The following is a 6000-nucleotide window of genomic DNA, read 5'->3' on the forward strand; positions in this document are numbered from 1 at the left end:
AGGGCCTCTCTCTGTAAAAGCAAAGCCACGGCTCATTGGAGGCCAAGAATGCTTCCTGCTGGGTTTTGTGGGGATCGTGGATGCCTTGGGCCAGGACCCTGCAAATCCCAAACTTTTCCCTAAAGATACCTTCTAGGCCACTTGAAAAGAGCAGGAATATTTGTTGAGCACTCAGACTGGGCCAGGCATTGGCCATTTTCAAGATATGAGACTCTTCTTCCCAACCCAGCCTCTACTTCTATCCTCAGGCAAAGTGGTGCCACATTCCAGGAGTGCATACCTGTATGGTCATGGCTTCCTGGAATCTCCTCTGGGCTTTAAAATGTTCATGCCATGCCGGGCGCTGGTGGCTCAGCCTGTAATGCTAGCTACTCAGGAGGCTGAGATCTGAGGATCGCGGTTCAAAGCCAGCTGGGGCAGGAAAGTCTGTGAGACTCTTATCTCACTGTGGCTCAATGTGGTAGAGTGCTAGCCTTGAGTGAAAAAGCTCAGGGACAGCACCCAGGTCCTGAGTGCAAGCCCCCCCCGACTGACAAAACAAAAATGTTCTGGCCTGGTTCTTAGCCCTGGAGGTTCAGGTAGGCTGGGCAGGGAGACAATTACAAACTTCTAGGTAAATCGCAAAGCTTGAGAAATCTTGGTTTAGACATTTCCTTTTCAAGATTGCATTTGCATGAGGATTATCTGGAGAACTTTTAAAAACAGATCATTGGAGCTGGGCACTGGTGGCTCACACCTATAATCCTAGCTACTCAGGGGGCTGAGATTTGAGGATCAAAGTCCAAAGCCATCCCAGGCATAAAGATGTGTGGGGCTCTTATCTCTAATTAAACAGCTGGAAGTGGAGCTGGAGCTCAAATAGTAGAGTGCTAGCCTTGAGCATAAAAGCCACAGAAGAGCGCAAGGCCCTAAGTACAAGCCCCTGTACCTTCACACACACGCGCGCGCGCGCACACACACACACACGTACGCACGTACGCATGTACACATGTAGATAACTGGACTTCTCCCCAGATGAGTTAAATTGGAATCTCCAGGAGAGGAGGCTTGAGAATTGTCTTACAGCCCCTTGTTGTAGTATACAGCCAGAGTACTGAAGCACTGGCATAGACTGTGCTCTTTGTGAGAACTAACATCTGTCCAGGGTGACATCTGTGTTGGTGTGTTTCCCCACTGGTGCCAGTGTCAGGGATCTGCTTAGTTTGCTGATGAGGGAGCCAGCAGGCTGAGGCTGGTCCCTAAGAGAATGGGAGAGGACCCGTGTACACTCAAGGCGAAAGGATGCAAAGTCAGATGTGAAAGGGTTAATAAAACCCCAATGCTTTCCTCTCCTCAGCTTTGAAAGGATGTGTATAAGTGGCCATTCTCTAATATTCCATCAAGCCATATAGAAGTAAAAATCCAGCCAGGCTCCAGTGGTTCATGACTATAATCCCATCTGGGCAGAAAAGTTCTTAAGACTTTAATCTCTAATTATTAACCAGCAAAATGCTGGATTGGAGGTGTGGCTCAAGTGGTAGAGCACTAGCCATAAGCAAGTAAACTGAATGATCATCAGGCCTTGTACTAGCAAAAGTAGATAGAATTAAGCAAGTTTCCAGAGGTATGAAACATATTCCATCACCTTCAAGCAGCATGCCACAGCCCCATCTCCACAGCACAGCAGAATCACACCACTGTTTGCCAGAAAACATAATTTTAGAACTTAAAGTGCCATTGTCATATGTGTCTGAGAAATGTTGGCTTCAGGAAGAATGAAATGAGGCAATGGTGGGATTAGCACTTAGGCTGTAAACTCCCTCAGGCCTGTCTAGAAAGAAGATCAGGATAGAGCTGTAAAACCTGGCAGCACTTTCTAAATAAGAGCTGAAGTTATCTGGAGCTCAGGCTGAAGTCTGAGTCCAAAGACACCCCCATTTGTTTGGCCAGTACAAAGAGCTACTGGCTCCAGTGTGGCCAGGAGACAGAGCAGAAAAGTAATGATGGATCTCTCCCTTACTCTAGCTCCATGGATTAAAAGCTTCAAATACCAACCTCAAATACCCAAAATAAAAATAAAATAGAAGCCAGGCACTGGTGACTCACGCCTGTAATGCTAACCATTCAGGAGGCTGAGACCTAAGGATCAGGGTTCAAAGCCAGCCCACTCAGGAAAGTCCATGAGACTCTTATCTCCAATGAACTACCAAAAAAGCCAGAAGTAGAGCTATTGCTTAAGTGGTAGAGCACTAGTCTTGAGCACAAAAGCTCAAAGACAGTCAGTACCTAGGCCCTGAGTTCAGGCTCCAGGACTGGCACAATGTTTTTTTTGTTTTTGGTCGGTCATGAGCCTGAACTCTGGGCCTGGGCGCTGTCCCTCAGCTCAGATGGCACAAATTTTTTTTTTTTTTAAAGGCTGGAGGTAGGGCTGGGAAGGTGGCTCAGTGGTAGAGCGCTTGCCTTGCATGCATGAGGCCCTGGGTTCGATTCCCCAGCACCACATAAGCAAAAAGGAAAAAAGCCGGAAGTGGCACTGTGGCTCAAGTAGTAGAGCCCTAGCCTTGAGCTGAAGAGCTGAGGGACAGCGCCCAGGCCCAGAGTTCAGGCCCAGGACCGGACCCAACCCCCCCCCCCCAAAAAAAAAGGCTGGAGGAAGAACTTAGTGGTAGAGCCTGGGCTGAGAAGATACAAGGCCCTGGGTTCAGGATGATTCCCAGCACCAAACCAACCAGCCAATCAACCAAACATACCACTACTGCACCAAACATGCACGAACTCTTTGCATATCATTATTCCCTAAGCAATGCAGGACAATAACTATGTGCATATATTTACATACATCAGGTTTCATAAGGAACCTGGAGGTGGCTTAATGGATCCAGGAAGATGGCAGGTATAATGGATACTGTGCTGTTTTATACAAGAGGCTTAAACATCCACAGATTTCAGTCCTGAACCCCAACCTCCACTGTACTCAGTTCTGAGCTTACAATATGAGTCTAGGTAGGCTTCAGTGGAAGCAATGGGAGGGGACTGGCAGCATATGGGGGTGCCATGGATAAGGAGAGAGGTGGTATTAAAGGTGGCTATACCCAGCTGGGTGCAGTGGCTCATGCCATGATCTGAGGATCATGGTTCAAAGCCAGCCCAGACAGGAAACTCCGTGAAACTCTTATCTCCACTAAACCATCAGAAAACCAGAAGTTGTGCTATAGCTCAAGTGGTAGAGTGCTCGCCTTGAGCTGAAGAGCTGAGGGACAGCGCCCAGGCCTAGAGTTCAAGCCTCACGACTGACCAAAAAAAAAAAAAAAAAAGGTGGTACACCCATGTGTAAACAGAGCCAATGGCAGGATGGTTTACGTAGGTGAATGACAAAGTGGCCAGGATCTCCCAGAATTGTAAATCAGGTTTTAGCCTACCAGGGCTGACCATCATCCTTGGCAAGTGTCTCCTGGCCTCTGACACCCATGGAGCCACAGCTCCTTATACCCTCCCCTCACAAGAGCGCCCTCTTGTGGTCTAGGGAGCTGCATAGCATACAGTCCTCAGAGGGGGTCCAGGCGTAGGAGGAGTTCCTGAGCTGTCAGTCTGGGGACACCAGCCCTGGTCACAGGGGTCCTTCCACACACCCTCAGTATCCCCTCTGGCCTCTGGATTGGAAAACACTCCACAGCCTGATTTGTCATGGGACTGCTCACCCCTAGCTCCTGGCAGACGCTGGTGTTACCCATGGTCAGGGTCAGGGGCTCACTGGGCAGGGGAGAGGGCAGGACGGGTGGGATGTTCTAGGGGTGGAGGGCAGCTGTTTTCTCACCAGCCAACACAAACACAGTTCACTTTGTCTACCAGGCTCTCCTCAGAGGGCAACGTCAGAGTCCCCCACCTCCCCACCCACCATGCTGAGAGAAAGGCTATGTTCCTGTATTCTGCTTTCCTTGGGGACAGTGGCGACTGGGGAGCTGTCTGCTTTCTCAGGCTCTGTCTCAGGCTGACCTCTAGGGGATGTCTGGGACACAGCAGGTCGCTGAGGGCCCAGCCACAGGCTTGAGATCTGCCCCTGGCTGGGCCCTCTGGTGGAAGGTTAGCCTGCCAACTGTCCCCTCTCCACCCAGCTAGCACTTGGAAGCCCAAGGAAGGAACAAAGCTTAGGTCAGCCAAACTGACCGGCCCTGAGGAATGCACAAAGCAGCTACATATCACTGGGGCTGGGCTGAGCTCTGTCCAGTTGAGCCACCATTAGGGAAAGACTTGTATGGAGGACAGAAAAGGGTTTTTCCAGGAGATGCTAAAAACCCAACCCCAAAGCTGGGCACTGGTGGTTCATGCCTGTAATCCTAGCCACTCAGGAGGCTATCTGAGGATAATGGTTCAAAGCCAGCCAGATTCTTATGTCCAACTAACCACCAGAAAACTGGATGTGGAGCTATGGCTCGATGTAGTAGAGTGTTAGCCTTGAGCAAAGAAAGCGCAGGACAGTGCCCAGGCCCTAAGTTCAAGGCCCACAACTGACAAAAAGAAAAACAACAACAAAGACACCAAAGCCACAGATACCCTCATAATCACACAGTCGTGTGGGGGAAGGAGTGGAAACGCCAAGTTGCTGACATGGACTGACAGTCTGTGGGTTTCCTCATAACCTCTGATTTGGGAGGGAAAGCAATATTGCTCACAGAGAATTCCCTCTCGAGAATATGGCTCCTCTCCCATATTTTTCATCTTTTTTTTCAAGTCCCTCAGCTCTTCAGCTCAAAGACAGCGCTCTACCACTTGAGCCACAGCACCACTTCCAGTTTTCTAAGTAGAGATAAGACTCTCATGGAGACTCTTGGAGATAAGAGTCTCATGGACTGTCTTGCTTGGGCTGGCTTTGAACCACGATCCTCAGATCTCAGCCTCCTGAGCAGCTAGGATTACAGGTATGAGCCACGAATGCCCAGCATATTTTTCATATCTTATCTGGGCCGTATAGCAACTCTTCTGGAAGGGTGGGTGATAAAGCACAGGATCCACAGAGGCAGTGAGATCGTGGGCATGTCCTGCCCTAGGGCTCCACTCTGCCCTCCAGCTCCTCCACCCCAGCGTAATTTTGACCCAGTTTGGGAAGGCCAGCATCCAAAGATAAAAGGAAAAGGACAAACTGATAACAGCTGCGGGATTCAACTTCAGGAAAGAAGGGATGATTGCAAATTACTGACCTCAGGCCTTTGTGACCCTAGACTGGTACAGGAAGCCCTGTTTTGTGGCAGAGGAACCTGAGGCTTGAAGGGGTTGAAAAGAATTTGCCAGGTTTGCACAGCTGGTCAATGGCCAAAGTGGAGTATGGATGCTCACCACTGACCTCCTTACTCAGGGACTTGTTCCTGTATCTACAGAAGGCTACTCAGCATTTGCCTTACACACTATGGAGGTCTTCTGTCCTAGCCCTGGTCCTGCTAGGTAGCCCCAAACACTGATGTCCCCCACATGTGCTAGACCCATCAGGCCAGGCCTAAAATCTCTCTCTGCTCTCTGTGAAGATGTCTGGGGCCTAGCTGTATTTTTTTATTTTGTCAGTCGTGGGCCTGGGCGCTGTCCCTCAGCTCTTCAGCTCAAGGCGAGTGCTCTACCACTTGAGCTACAGCGCCACTTCCGGTTTTCTGGTGGTTTATCGGAGATAGGAGTCTCACGGTCTCTCCTGCCCGGGCTGGCTTTGAACGGAGATCCTCAGATCTCAGCCTCCTGAGTAGCTAGGATTACAGGCGTGAGCCACCAGCGCCCGGCCAGCCTAGCTGTCTTGAGCTATCGCCAAGGGTCCCCAATTCTGAGCATAGCACCCTGAACTTAATACCTGCTACTCTGCTACCTTTGACTTGTTTAATAACATTTATAGTAGGACATTGGTTCAGATGGAAACTCTAGGCCCTGTAAATCAAACTAAAATGGTATTGTTGGGCTGGGAAGGTGGCTCAGTGGTAGAGCGCTTGCCTTGCATGCCTGAGGCCCTGGGTTCGATTCCTCAGCACCACATAAGCAAAAAGAAAA

This window comes from Dipodomys ordii, unplaced genomic scaffold (genome assembly GCF_000151885.1).
Source record: "Dipodomys ordii isolate 6190 unplaced genomic scaffold, Dord_2.0 Scaffold31, whole genome shotgun sequence".
NCBI lineage: Eukaryota > Metazoa > Chordata > Mammalia > Rodentia > Heteromyidae > Dipodomys > Dipodomys ordii.